The sequence below is a fragment of the Tympanuchus pallidicinctus genome, unplaced genomic scaffold (assembly GCF_026119805.1).
Source record: "Tympanuchus pallidicinctus isolate F22 unplaced genomic scaffold, pur_lepc_1.0 scaffold1, whole genome shotgun sequence".
Taxonomy (NCBI): Eukaryota; Metazoa; Chordata; class Aves; order Galliformes; family Phasianidae; genus Tympanuchus; species Tympanuchus pallidicinctus.
This window is the reverse complement of record NW_026294618.1, coordinates 49,817,843-49,833,037: the sequence shown is the minus strand read 5'-3', so window position 1 is coordinate 49,833,037 and position 15,195 is coordinate 49,817,843. Positions and strand designations below refer to the sequence as shown.

General features: G+C 35.0%; 1 protein-coding gene across 2 annotated transcripts in view; it reads right to left on the bottom strand.

Moving 5' to 3' along the window:
- The window catches only part of NKAIN2 (sodium/potassium transporting ATPase interacting 2), a 508,528-nt gene that overhangs the window by 176,575 nt on the left and 316,758 nt on the right, over positions 1-15,195 (bottom strand). The gene's annotated exons all lie outside the window — the stretch shown is intronic.

Genomic DNA, 15,195 nt, shown 5'->3' with positions numbered 1-15,195 from the left:
ACCAAGAACAAATTAAAATCCTGGATTGGATCACAGTCTTCAAACACAACAAGGTATTTAAAAGGAAGGCTGTGTCTTATGCAGATTCTTTTTATGACAGGGAATTGATTTGGAAGAAACGTGTTTTCTGAATCATCTTTGAGTGGCCTTAGTGAGACCACATTGGAAAAGGCAAACAGTGCTTCGGTCCCTCTTACGGGATCACTTGAGTGAAGGGAACTCATGGCATGTTATAAGGAAGTTTTAAACAGACTGTAAACTTGCTGTAAGCACGGCTGGGACTTTGGCTGGGCAAAGCAGTTAATAAAGAAACCATCTGACGTACAAACAGAAAGAAGAAGGAGACCATGCCCTTAGCAAGAACCCTGGGCTTCAAGCAGCTGTCTCTCAGGATAGGATCATGATAAAAATGAATTCAAACATGGTCTAAGGAAGTACTAAGTAAGAAAGTATTATTACTTTAATGTGTTTGCAACTACACAAACTTTGCAGAATTATTTCAGATAGCAGAATCTAAGTGCATCAAGTTTTAGTTTCAACAATCAGAATAAACTAACATTCACAGAGGTTGTAATTATTCAGACTCAGTGACTGGAAATATGCTCCATTACCACTGTTCTTTGTACTATTTTTCTCAAGCAAATTAGGCCTTTTGAAATGATCAACTACCTGCAGCTAACATTCTTCCAAATCTTGCTAAAGGTTGCTAATTCAGATGTCATTCCAAATAGCACTGGGGTTAGACTCAATTTTTAAAAAATTAATTTGTGTCTTCAGCTTCATGTGTTTGAAGGTAGCCTTTTATTTTCCAGTAAACAAAAATGAAAATTTCTATCACAAAGGAGAAAACACAAGTTATCTATCTGATATTTCATTAAAATATATCACCATTCACATGAACTGGTTTTTACCCTTTCAAAAATTATTTCTTTCCTCACTTAAGAGATAGATTATAGCCTAAGCACTAGGTAATTCTACATTACTTTCCTCCTACAGACTGTTAAGCAACTACTGAAAGTTTGAACATATGCAGTCATTTGCACATATCTGCATACGTTCATATGCATAAATACACATAGCACAGAAGGTGAAACTCAAAGAAGATGAATTAAGAAACTGAAATTCTCTTCAAGGGCTGAGGTAGCTTTGAAAGTATCTCACTGAGCTAGGAGGTAAACCAAGTACCATATAAATTTATAAACTTTCTTTCTTAAAAAGAAGAAACACTACCTTGCAATCAGTTAGTAATTAAATACACTATCTTGTTAGCTTGCAAGATCTAAAGTAAGCACAGAATCCTCTTTTTGTTCTTCATGATCTTTTTTCTTTCTTTCTTTCTTTTTTTTTTTTTTTTTTTTTTTTTTTTTTTTTTTTTAAGAAGAGGGGAATCTGCTATACAGAAATTCCATTTACAAGCATTTTCATATCAAAAATAGGTATCTTCACATGAAAGTCAGAGGAACCTTTTTTGAAATATATGCTTTTTAAGTTTTTCAAAGAATTCTTTTCAGAAAAGGCAAGCACCTCATCAACTCTCTCACACACAAATCTTCAAATGCTGTTTTTGAAGAATTGCATTTAAAAGTATGTTCAGTCATATACCAAGCATGAGAAGCTGGAAAAAAATGTCTTTGAATCTGAACTATAGCTCATCATAATCTGGTTAAAATTATCTTCAACACCACCTGTCATTATTAATACAGGAAGAGAGGTGGAAAAATACTTCCAGCCCAGCTACATTACTACAAATAAGGTCCATCTGCTTTTTGCTGTTCTGCCACATAATAATAGCAGTTATATTTATGATGGATTTATGATTTTGCCTGCAGTAGATGAACTGTAAACTACTTTTGTTAAAAATGCTTTTCTTTGAGGGTGTTCGGTCATCTTAGCACAGTTTACACCTGATTTTCAAAGTGCAATCATATTTTGTATATTACATTGGTAAGTAAAAATTCATTCATTTTGTCATATTCTTATATATATTTCAGTAGTTTTGCTTTACAGATACATGTATATAATAATCTATTTACAATTTTATGTTAAACTGTATAGCTGCACAGAATTTGCCTTAAGGCATACTGACTATAAGGCCCATGTTGCTATTGTCACAGTAAAATAAAGACCTGAAGAACTGTAGGAAATATACTTTAAAGGTAAAATCCAAATAGTACCTAATTTGTAATTGACAAAGTGAGGATGCTTACTAAAAAGAAATGAAAAGGAGAAGCTTAAAAAACAAAATGTGTACAGTTATCATTGGGTAGTGTTCAAAAAACATGGAGTTTCAGAAGAAATCAATGGGTGTGACTATATTAGCTACTGCTGTGGTGCATTGATTAAAATACTGTGATATGGCTATCTCTTGTCTGTCCTTTCTGAAAACCTATGTAAATTTGAGTGACTTTGTGTGCCTCAGAAAGAGTATATTTATCGGAGCAATAAACACACATCAGTAAGATTTCAAGCAGACCAAAAGAAATGAGAGAAGCTATTAGCAGTAAAACATACCTTTCAAAAACTAATTTGTGTCCAGATCAGAAGAAAAGAGATAACATAATATCCAGGAAGTTCAAAGTAAAAGAATTATGATGCAAACCAAAAAGATATGTTGAGGACCTACTTTGTGAATGTATTAAACTCAGGAAAGAATCTTTTTGAAAAGTGAGATTAGAAGAGTTCAATCAGCCAAAAGGTTTGCAGTGTTTAGACATTGTTGCAGTGTTGTATGAGCAGCTCAGAGCAGTAAAACTGAACTAATTCTTTCTAAAGATGTTCATTATGAGGATATTTTTTTCTTTTTTTTTGGGGCATAAGTCTAGAACATCATAGACTGGACTCAGTATAATAGGTTTTAGAATAAAAAGTTATAGAATAAATCAATACACGATAAACTTTAGAAAAAGAAATCACCTGAACTGGATTGTATTAACTGAAGAATGAATATATGTAGCATTGTGCAAATGTCTGACACTTCAAAACTCTCCCTGATTTTTACAATACAAAATTTTTCAGACCAGTAAATACTGGAACTGTGATGGATTTAGGAAATTACTTGCAACTGAGCCACAAAAAAGCAAGATGTAATACAGTGTTGGTAAAATACAAAATACTGCACCTAAAGGTTGCTTCTAAAATGATATTTCCAGACCATCTAGTCTGGAAAGAGTTCATAGGAGATGAACTCTTCATAACTGGAGCTTAATGATCAGAATAGTTCCAAAGGAAAAAAAAATAATAAAAAAAAATTGCTAGAAATTATTGAGAGAGCAATAGCGAACCAAATTGTCACTATGTTGCTTTAAGGCCAAGGTATCATTCCATGGATAATATGCACAGTTTTACTTACCTAATCTTCAGATATATGAAGCTGAAAAACTTGAACAGATGCAGAAAATGGGATAAAACAGATCAAACAAGGAGAACGGCTTCCATAATCCGAGAAGTTATAACTGTGTAGGGGAGAGGTAGACAGCTTGGAGAAGCTGTGGCTATAAATATCAGTGCAGCAACAAATGTGATGAAAGTGTGAATAAGAAATTATTTATTCATCATTACTCCTAATAAGGTTACTAAATGAAATAATTAAGAATATGATGTAAAACTAACAATAAGAAAGGCCTTTCTAGGCCTTTCTAGGCTTCACCTATTTCAGTTGGGGCATTTATTGCTATCAGGCGCTTTCAATGCTGGAATTTTAAATGTATTAGGAAAGTGACCATAGACTTTGGAACCAAGAAAGGTTCATTGTAGGCTACTAAAAAAAATAAACTGGATGCAAATTTTGGTTCAGAAAGTCCTTAAAATATTGATGAGCTGAAGTTGGGAGAATTCACAAGGAAAAATAAGTCTATTCTGCTGCAGTATTCCTTGACCAACCACATGGCTGCACTCAATACAAGACAAAATGCGTCTTTGTTGATATTTTTGTTCATTCTTATACCAGGTAAATGAAAGCAAAGATGTGAAAATTTATATAATCTGTAAATGCATGATGAGTGATAAAAAGCTCAAATTTGGAAGATACAGAATGTTTTTATCTCTCACTTCTCTCACATAAGCTATTGAAAGGTATACATTCAATGTTATGAGTATTATAACAGTGGATGGAGTGATTTTACTAAAAAGAAACATTGTTTCCAAAGTCTGATATTAACTGCCACAAATCATATCATATACTCTCATGTTTGGGAAAAAAAGCTTACAAAATTTCCTGCTATTTGTATCGTAATAGACTTGTTGTTCTATGAACAGAGGTATTTATTTGCTCCCAAATTAGTACAGAAGCACAGATTCTAAGTAATTTTAACTACAGTTACTGACATGAACATAAGTAAAACTCCCATTCCATGATATCTGGGATCCTTGCAGGATTTAAACATGATGAAAGGGAAAAGGAGAATTTTTCTCTGAGATAGTGTGATCCCTTGCAGCAAGTGAACTAACTCCCTGAAAAGATCAAAGAGCCAAGAAGAAATTGCAGGGAATCTAAATGACAAGAGACACAAAGTAGAAAACTTGAACGTAGCTCAAAGTAGTCACACACTTATCCAGCAAGAAGCAGTTCCAGAAATGTTAGCCCAGCACAGTGAATAGCATGTGACTTCACTGCTCAAGGGACAAGCAACTAGATATAGGAACGTGGCTATGCACAGGCAGGAAAGCTATCTTGAAGGAAATGAGATGTTAAATAGTGGGAGTTATGTGCCAACACCTTGAATTTCACATTAAGGTTAACTGGTAATTGCTGGAAAATACACAGCACCACCAAAATATATGCTTGACATTCCAGTTTACCGGGAACACTAGAAATCTAGTTTATGTTAGCTGTTGCTAGCACGTAAACAACTCACTGTAGAAATGGGTTGTTTGAATTGATGAAGTAAGGTCAGCTCATGCAGAAGGAATGAAGAGGACCTAAGAACCTGATCAGGCTCTCCTTTTGGCTATTATTCATCTTGAGGATATTGCAAAAACGTGCAAAATTTTGTCATGTTTTGGGATATTATTTCATCAATATTTTGTTTTTAAGTAAAAATTTTCATTTACTGATTTACATTCAAGCGCACCAGATTTAAATTACAAATATGAAAGGGACATTTTGCTCTGGCTTTCTGCCTGAAATATGAATTTGCACTAGTAGTATTGATATTTTTCTACTTCTTAAGAAGCTTTGTGTAGTTCAGATAAATTCACTAGGAGTGATATAAACAATTTTAAATAGTAAAATAGAACAGTTTCTCTACAACCTTCAAAGTGTTTTGTTAACAAAGCTTTGTTAATCAATCTTAATAGATTCTAAATAACTATATTTAACTAAAGAAATCTGCGTCAGAGACTGCTGAGTTACTAAAAATTTTATTCCATGAAGAGTGAGACTCAGATCATATGGAGCTCTTAGGTAATGTCATTTGAAATAAAATCTTTCACTTAGAATCTCAAACAATTACCAGCTTTTATAATTCCTCGCTGCAAATTCAAAACATGGTCTTCATATTCTAAGAGTTTACACAATCACAGAATGGTTGAGGTTGGCAGGGACTTCTGGGTCCATCTGGTCCAACCCTCAGTCTAACAGGGCCACCCAGAGCAGAGTGCTCAGGCCCGTGTCCAGATGGTCTCTGAAGAACTCCAAGGAGGTGACACCACAGCATTTCTGGGCAACCTATGCCAGTACTCTGTCACCTGTGCAGGAAACAAGTGTTTCCTGAAATTTCCAAAAAAAACCCAACCAATATTTCACAAAATATTTTCAGCAGGTTTCAGATCTCTTCTATGGTGATGTAAACAAATTAATGAGAGGAGATAAAGCATACTGAAAAAGCCGAGCTTTGACTGCTAAAATAAGGTTATCTTGTGAAATTACTATGGATTTTTAAACTGATTTTTGAAAGCTTTTCCATAGAAGCAATGCTGCAGCATAGCAAATTGTCTTGGATTGGCTGATTTTGTTAGAATGAGAACACTTTTTAAATACTGCTGTTGTAAGTCATGCTTTCCAAAATATTTCACATACACTATAAGGTTTTTTTGTTCACTATTTCACTTTTTTTTTTCTTTTTTTTTTCTTCTCTGAGAGATAATAAACAACTGTTTTATAACTGCCTGTTAGACAACAAGGATTCTGGAATAATTTAATGGTAATTCACAATCCATAATTTTTATGGATTTAAAATAATGTCTACCTAGTTATTGGAGGAAATCATTAATTTAGCATTAAACATCCATGAGTGCTCTTTATTTGATTTGTGCTACTATGCATATGTGAGTAATAGAGCAGAAGTTTGCTCTGCTGCGTTCATGACAACATAGCTGTGGTTTGCTTTTGCTGTAACCTGCAGGAATTATTTTACAGAACGCAATAGAAACTTTTTTTAAAGTCTAGACAGAGTCTTCATTTTATGATTATTACATCTAAATCTGTCACTTATGTAAAAGTGGATATCAGGATAAAATCTCACAATATTTTTATCAACAAATAATTTCAGCATTTTAAAATATTACTTATTACAATGTATAGCAGATTGTCATAAAAATACAGGAACTGCCCGAACAGAAGACTCTCTAGCTGCATACCAAACCTGTTTTTAATTCTAAAGCAAATCATGTACGGGTGAGAAGAATTATGTATGTATCAAAGTTGTCATTTTCCAGTGTTACTCTTGAACATGAATGGGTATTATTCACTTGCTGTTTTTGTTACCACTAAATATTAATGAATTAAAATTAAAAAAAAAAAAAAAAGGAAAAAGTTAGAAAAAAGGATGGTCGGAAAAAAACTACCTAAGTAAATATGTATTGTTTTGCTGAATCTTGTTAAATCTGTGTCAAAGTTTTGACAGGCATCAAAAACTGGAATGCCTCTGTTAGGCTGTTTGGGCATTTTTTATACACCTGATGTTCATAAGTGTTAGCTCATCATAAACAACATATTTAATAATGGTAGTAAAATAAGATTTTTTTAAATGATGAGAAGTCTAACATACAGAATCACAGAATCACCAAGGTTGTAAAAGACCTCTAAGATCATCCAGTCCAACCATCCATCTACCACTAGTATTTCCCACCAAACCATGTCCCTTAATACAACATCTAGATGTTTCTTGAACACTTCCAGGGTTGGTGATTCCACTACCTCCCTGGTCAGCCCTTTCCAGTACCTGACCACTCTTTCAGAGAAGTTTTTCCTAATGTTGAACCCAAATATTCCCTGCTGCAACTTAAGATCACTCCTTCCAGTGTTATCGCTACTTACATGGGAAAAGAGGCCGATCCCTGCCTTGTCACAATTTCCCTTGAGGTAACTGTAGAGAGTTAGAAAGTCTCCCCTGAGCCTCCTCTTCTCCAGACTGAACAATTCCAGTTCCCTCAGCCTCTCCTCATAAAACTTGTGCTCCACATTCCTCACCAGCTTCATAGCTCTTCTCTGAACATGCTCCAGCGTTCCAATGTCTTTCTTGTAGTGGGGGGCCCAAAACTGAACACAGTACTCAAGGTACAGTGACATTCATTTTAAGGAAGGCAGAGCAGATTAAATTTAACTTTTGGAAAAACTTCCCTGAACAATTTCTTCAAAATGGAGCAGTTCCCACACAAGAATTTGAGAAGATCTGCACATAACACTGAATGGCTGTATGTGCAGGAGGTGTGACTGGAACGTGGGAGACCAACCCAGCCTAGGCACTCATTCCTGAATAAGGGAAGAAGCTTGGAGTAAATACCTCCACCCTGGCAATCATCTGGGCTATAGGACTGTCCAAAGGGCAATGCCTCTGACTTTTATCAATTAATCTGTCCTCGAACTGTGAAATATTAAACTGATAAAGATTTAACTAAAATTGGAGTAGAAAATTCATACACACACACACACACATTCACACACAGAAACTCCATAATTTTCAATTACTGAATATATTTTAGTGAGAAAGAAAAATCCAAGAAAAAGAGAGAGAAAGAAAGATCCAAGAAAAAGGTCTTTTTTTTTAAATCACAAGTGACGTGAGATTTGGATATCATAATTTGGATCCAAAAAGAGCAGAGCATATTGTAACTTGTGGTATCTGCAAGCTTCAGATTCATCTTTAAATGAGACCAGATGTTATGCAGTGTTTTATGCAAACTGGTTGAACACAAGCTACAAACTACAATACTAAGGTAGTGATATATTTGGAAAGCCTAATCTCATAATAGATCTTACCTAATCTGATTGCTGTAAACCAAGGTATTGAGAAGTCATATACACAATATATATTTCTTCCCATGAGCCATCTAATATTACTCAGTTAAAGTAAAAAAAAAAAGAAAAAAAAAAAAAGAGGAGAAAGAAGAAGAGTTCTCTGCTTCAGAGTCCCACTGAGTTGCAAATGACAAATGACTTTTTATTGTGCACATCTCCACCATGGCTTCATGCAGGTTTCAGTTCACCTGAATAGTAACAGACTTTAATCAATGTAGTGAAGATACTGGATTCAATACAGCTTTCTGTGGATTCATATCATCACTCAACTAGTGGTTTTTCTTTTCTGACAGGCTTCAGTCACTTCATTTTCTCATATTTCTGGCTCAACAGTTCAGAATGAAGCTGGGCTGATGTTGTAGGAATTGTTCAAGGTTTTTTCTATAAATTCAGTCTGCTTACACTCTGCAGACTTCATATTTATAAGCACCAATGGTTATTTTTCTCTATGCTTTTTGAAGTCATAGTATTTATACACAGGATTTTGCTTTTGAGGCTTCAAGGCAAACATATTAAAATGTCTGCTGTACACTGGATTTGTAGGTGTTTACAATTTAAACTAGGAGAAAAGTGTCCCTCAGAAAGATGACAATTCTATATTGTAGTTCAAATTCCTACTGTTCCACTTCAATAGGCCATTTTTCAATATCATATCAAAGTCCCAAAGGTCATTTTTTATTTACCACAGCAAGAATATATCTCTGTAATTCCTCATCCTTTTAGAAGTACCCTATTTCAAATAAATGGCAAAACTATGATATTCTACTTCTGAGAAACTGGTGTCTGGCTTAGGTATTGTAATGAAGCGTAACATATTTAATTGGAATGCTATAATGATCAAAACTATCAATAGATCTTGTTATCTTTTTGTATTTTATTACAGATAAAGTAATTATTGTGTACTTCAACAGAATGAGATATCCCAAATGAAACACTGATGTGACAGATCACTCAGTGAAAAGTAAACATAGTAGATAGAATAGATACACTTTGTTCTGGTGAGAAGGAAGTTATTTCCAGCTAAAGACTCAAAAAGTCATAGTCATATTTTACACTAAATTATCTAGTTCTCTTTACAGGAGTTAATGTAGATTTATCTTATGTTATTTAGAAAGAAAGTAAGATGAACTTATAGAGACACATCTATACATACTGCTGATAATCAGAGGACAAACAGCAGAAATATGTGATAAATTCCATCTGCCTTAGAGTTTATGCATTGATTTTTTTGGTAGCAGCCATAGCACTGAGTGTGAATTATACACGCAGCTTTGAACATTCCACCTGCACTCTCCCCACTATTCCATTTCTTCTAAGATGACTTGTAACGTCACACCTCTACAGAGTGTGAAATGGTTGCCATTTTTATTTCTAAAACCTATCTATCTGCTAAGAATTTGTTTCACTCTTCAATGAAAAGGCGCCACAGCCTAAGTTAAAAGCAAGAGCAGAAAGGAGATTTAGCTTGGACACCTTTCTATTTCTAAATGGAGAATCCACACACATTCTTATAAAGGGAGCAGCCTTTCTTCCAGTGGACAACCATCATTTCAGTTTGCAGGATCCTAGGATACTGTGATTTTGTTGTTCTTGCTGTCTCTGTAGAGATATCTGAATTACCCAATAGCTAGCAGGCAATGCTCAGCATGTGCTGTACAACAGTTCTTAGCAAATAAAACGCTGACTTCAAGGACTTTCATGGAAACTGTTAATTACTCACATTACTCCTAGCCATGCAAAATAGGTTACTACTAATATAAATTACAGTATTAATTTTTTTTTTTTAAGTAAAATGACCTTGGAGCTCAAGTGCTGCTTTACCATCTGCATGTTGCATTGAGATCAACTGTCCCTATACATATTCCATATTCTGACACTTGCAGAGCACTGTTTTACCATCTGCTTGGTTTGCCAATATTACAGACAAATACATACACATTGCATGCTCAGGTTTAGCACTGAGAAAACACAGCTTTTCTTCTGTGGATGGTACTTACCAGGTTTACACTGTAATGTTTGAAAACCCAGATCACTTCAGTTCATTGATTCCTACTAAGTGTTAGGAGATAGTCTGTTACTATTACGTTTCATTTAGGCCCAGGAAGGCTTAGATATCCTACCCTAATTTCAATATCATTTCTGTCATTGGAATGAAACTGAAATGCATCACTTAATTTTCAAGACCAAAGATTGAATCATGCTGCCCTCCTACCTTTGGATAATTTATTCCCTCTAAATTTAGTGTCCCACTTGCTGCTGAGCATAGTCTTTAAGTTACATCATTTCCGTGCACTTCATGTAGAAATTCATCTCTGAATTGTGAATTCAATTCAGTGTCTTGTTTATGCTCCCTTCTCTGTTTATTACTAAAGTTGATTTTAAGCTCATTCCTATGGAGAAATAAGAATTTGAATTTTGTTGTCACAGGGACCCAGACTAGACTCTCCAGTACTGTCTTCATTCCAGAGAGTGGCATTTGGCAGTTAGTCATTAACGAATATGTGATCCTACTGGGAAAGAATTGATGCTGTAAGTATGCAGGGGATCATTGCATCTACCTCCTGTCACCATCTCTCCCAAATGGCAAGGACACTTTGCTTTTATAGTTCCTGGCTGCAAGGATGAAGCACTTGGCAGAAATGCAGCTGTTATAAAAGGGAAGTAGTTCAGACAGGGCAGGGAAGCATAAAAGGAGATGCTGTCTCCAGCTTTTACTGGGAAGAGATTTAATTCCCCATTAATACCCTAGCTATTTGCAATGGCAATTTGGGATCTCACAGTGGCATCTGTGGCCAAATGTGCTTAAACCATGTGTGTGCTGAAGTTATTCCAACAGTTTTTTAAATATAACCTGACACAAGTTATGTTGTGCCCATGCTGTGCTACTGCAAAGGCTTCTACCTTAAAAAAACCTCTTGCACTGCATTTTGGTGGCAGAAAGTCCAATATTGCTTTCATCTTTCAACTCCTAGAGAGTGAAAATAAACCCCCTCATCCGTGGAGCACACAGACACAGAATAGTTTTGTGTGCTCTGGAGGATAACACATGCAGGCACTCATCCCGTGATTATTCACTGGTGCATCTTCCAGCTTTCAGCAGTTAGCAGCTGACCTGTTCTCACACATCAGCCTCAGACATTCTGCTGTGAAACGTGGAAACTTGATAGGACTGCATGGCATTTGTACTATCCAGGTCAGACAATGGTCCTCCCATTGGGTGGGGACAAGAAGCTGCTGAATGAAATATGTCATCCTTTGCATTCCCCAATTCACTTGGCTGAATCCTCATCACATATAGGCGCTGATCCTGCATCCTCTCCTACCCATTCTGTCCCCAGGTAAATGCAACCCAATACCAGCATGTCAGGACAGATTCTCACTAAATTTACTAAGTGTTACTTTTCTTCACTTCAGGGTTTTAGGATGAAGAGGCTGGAGATGGTTTTATAAATATCCCCCAAATACTGTAGAATTACACTTCACTAAAAGTTGGTGTGAGTGAGGAAAGGAGTCCATTTTATATGTGTGTTTTAAAGAGACCTCATCTAAAAAAATACTGACAGCTTACTAATAACATGATATGACTTTTATGATATCTCTGACTCTGAGTCTACCTATTCATTTCTCATCTTAAAGTGTACATACAGTTAAAGTGGCATAAAACAAATAATTTAAATTTATTTCCTCTGGATAATTATACAGTTGTTAACATTGACATGAAACAGCTGAAAGAACTTTATAACTCTTCTCAGCAGTAAAATGGTTCCTACAGACATCCTTCAACAGAAAGGAGCTTCTTGGCCAATTCTGACATAACTGTGAGACATGGATTGTGTTCTTGCAGTAGAAGCTTCCAGCTTCCAGTATTTTCTGTATGTAGTATAGATCATCACTGAACTTATAACTCGTGAACTATATCTCGTGAAATAGCTGTTTTTCTTCCACTAAGGAAAGTTGCTGAATAGAGTAAAAAGTTAAGATTTGGGGCGCTCTGACTGGGGCAGAATTGAGCCTTGTACAAAATAAGACAAATATGCAGGGTGGGGAGAGCGCCTAGCACAGGACAGAATGAATGTGCTTGTTCTTGAAATTATTGCCCTCCCATCTCCATGGAGGAGTACATAATATACCCAAGAAACAACAGGTTGGTAAGGAGCTTTATACGGAAATATATCATAGCAACAGCGGCAGAGAGATTGTGAGCCTGAGCTGCTCAACCAATGAGCAAGCGCCAGGAGAGCACTACCTGCGTCTGGTTTAGGCTGCATAACGGAATGAATTTCGATGACCGGCGTGCAATTTCTCCCTTGCCAATAGGCGGCGTGTGCCCATCATTGCAATAACGAATAAACTTTGCTGCTATCACTAAGATCGTTGCCTAACTCGAAATTTTTGACTTTGAGTGTTTCTCACATAACCAACTGCTCTGGAAATATACATCAAGACTTTCAATGAAAAAAGTAACTGTTAGTTATATACGTAATTACTTTGTTATTTTGCATCAGAATAGTCACAACCATACATGTGTATTGCAAGGTTTTATTTCTGGAAGTAAATGACAGAATGCAGTCAGACAACCAAAAAAGGTCTGTTTTGAACTCAGACTACTTGATGAACTGTCACATATTTTAATTTACTAAACAAGAATAACTACTCATATATTCATTCACACAGTGTATTTAAAATGACAAATAATTTGGTAAACACACCTAATTTAATAGAGGCATAATTCACATTTATAGATTCTTAAATTAATATTTTTAGACTTTTTTGGATGTGTCTGTGATGTATTTTAAAAGCAATGATTGAATAAAGAACTAAACATTTATTTTGTCTGATAGAGAAAAGCAATATCAATCTGGAGAAAAAGTCTCATAAATTTTGGGGATCTCAAGCATTCATTTTCATAGAAAACAGCTTTTTTTTGTTGTTGTTGTTTTTCTGTTATGTCACTTTAGCATTACTTAAAAGGCAGAAAATGGAGCCTCAGAATCAATTTCTACTCCCAAAATTCAACAGTTCACATAGAAAGCTTTTTTTTTTTTTTTTTTAATAAAATGCCATGGAGAAATTGCCTGCCTTTAAAAAAAAAAAAAAAAAAAAAAATCAGAATATTTTATTTGATTTCTTCCCTCTTTCTGCAAGGAACAGTACTGGCAAAAAGATTCCATTAAATTTGAATTGGTTCACTAAAATTTCACTTGAAATATGTTGTATCTGAAAATCAGCTCACTTAGAAAAACCATTTGGAGTTTAAATCAACACTACAAAACAATGCTTCTATATGATAAAGTGTATGATAGAAATCATATAAAGGTTGTTTCATAGTAATGGTTTTACAGATATCATCATCAACAGTACATAGGAAAGTAATGATTAAATTACTTGTTACTTTCTGTGGAGAATATTTCCTGTTCTGTGTCACGTTACAAAAATTTCAGTCTAATCCATATTACTATTGTTCTTGAATTGACAGTTGAGGATGGCAGACATCTATCAGTAAGGTTAAGGTATGCAGAAGGAGGAAATATGTGTGGAGAAAGATGGAAAATAATATTTTGTTAAAAAGGGAATACATAAAAAATTACAAAGAAATACATTGCCATTTGTTGCCTATTTGAAGAATAGAATGAACATATAAGAAACATAATCCTTAAGAAAGAACAAGGAAGATCAGGAAAATTAGCCTTTCTATAAGTAAATGGAGAAGTACTGTCCAGATATCTATACCCCCAAAATGATACCAGATGAGTAATACAGATGCCTGACAATATTTTTGTCTATCTGAAGCAGCCCAGGCAAACAATGCCAGACATGTATGTTCTTTTACTCTCAGATTGTATGCTAGATTTGAATAAAATATATACCATAGCTTACTTTCAAAGCATAGGCTGTTGTCTAGGAAACATAAGCAACATTTATTTTTCCTTTCAGCACACTAGAAATTAGTCAGAACCACTGTGTTTGACGTGCTGAAAGATTGCAGATAGGTCTCTTGTGACTCTTTTAGGGAAGATGCTATAATATGTGTTTTGTTGTTACTGCACTGAAGAGACTGTTTAAATTCTCCATTGTTCATAGGTCAAAACCAGCACTTTTCATGCACAGATCTTATATCTCAAGTGAATGAGTAAAATATTGATTCTTCAATATATAAATTTCCCCAATTACTGTACTATTTTACACTCGTGTTTTGAGGCAGATTGTTTCCCTCTCATCCCAGCAGTTTACAAAATAATAATTTCTGGGATATAACATTTTATTCTTACCAAAATACACGATTACATTTCCCATATCTGCGTCTATTTTTATTTTTCTGAAAAATAAGTGTGTGCTCCTGATGCTGAGCAAGGGTACTTACAGGGTCTGAAAGAGGTGGTGCTGGTGTAATAGAAATGGATTGTTAAGAGAATAGCATCTGGAAGTGAATACTATCTTTACACCCCAAGAAGAAAATACAACTACCCTAAGTCTCCTTTAGGAACACAAAGGCCCACAAACATTTCTGTTCAGTTCCTATTAAACACTGTAAATGAAATAAACCTAAAAAACCTTATAATTTGAATTCAAAACTTATTCTGAGATGCAATACTGATTGACTGAATATTCATTATGAGAGGACGGTAGTGGGTTGTATTATTTCGTATAATGCTACTGCCATCCATAGATATCTCTAATACAAAATTCAGTAAGCAAGTTCTCTGTAACATAAAGTCACATTGTGCCAGTTTTTCCAGAAGACAGTAATGATATGCCATGGTTTAGTGATTTTTTTTGGTTTTCGGTATTCCACATCATAACATCATGTAGTGCACGGGTCATTAAAGAGTTAATACTCCAATTCCACATACTGACTACTTTCTGGATACCTCGTTCTCAGAAGAGAAGAAGTACATATCCCAGGGGACCTGTCGCATGTGAGGAAAACGTGATAAATCACGGGAGGAAGGAAGAAACAG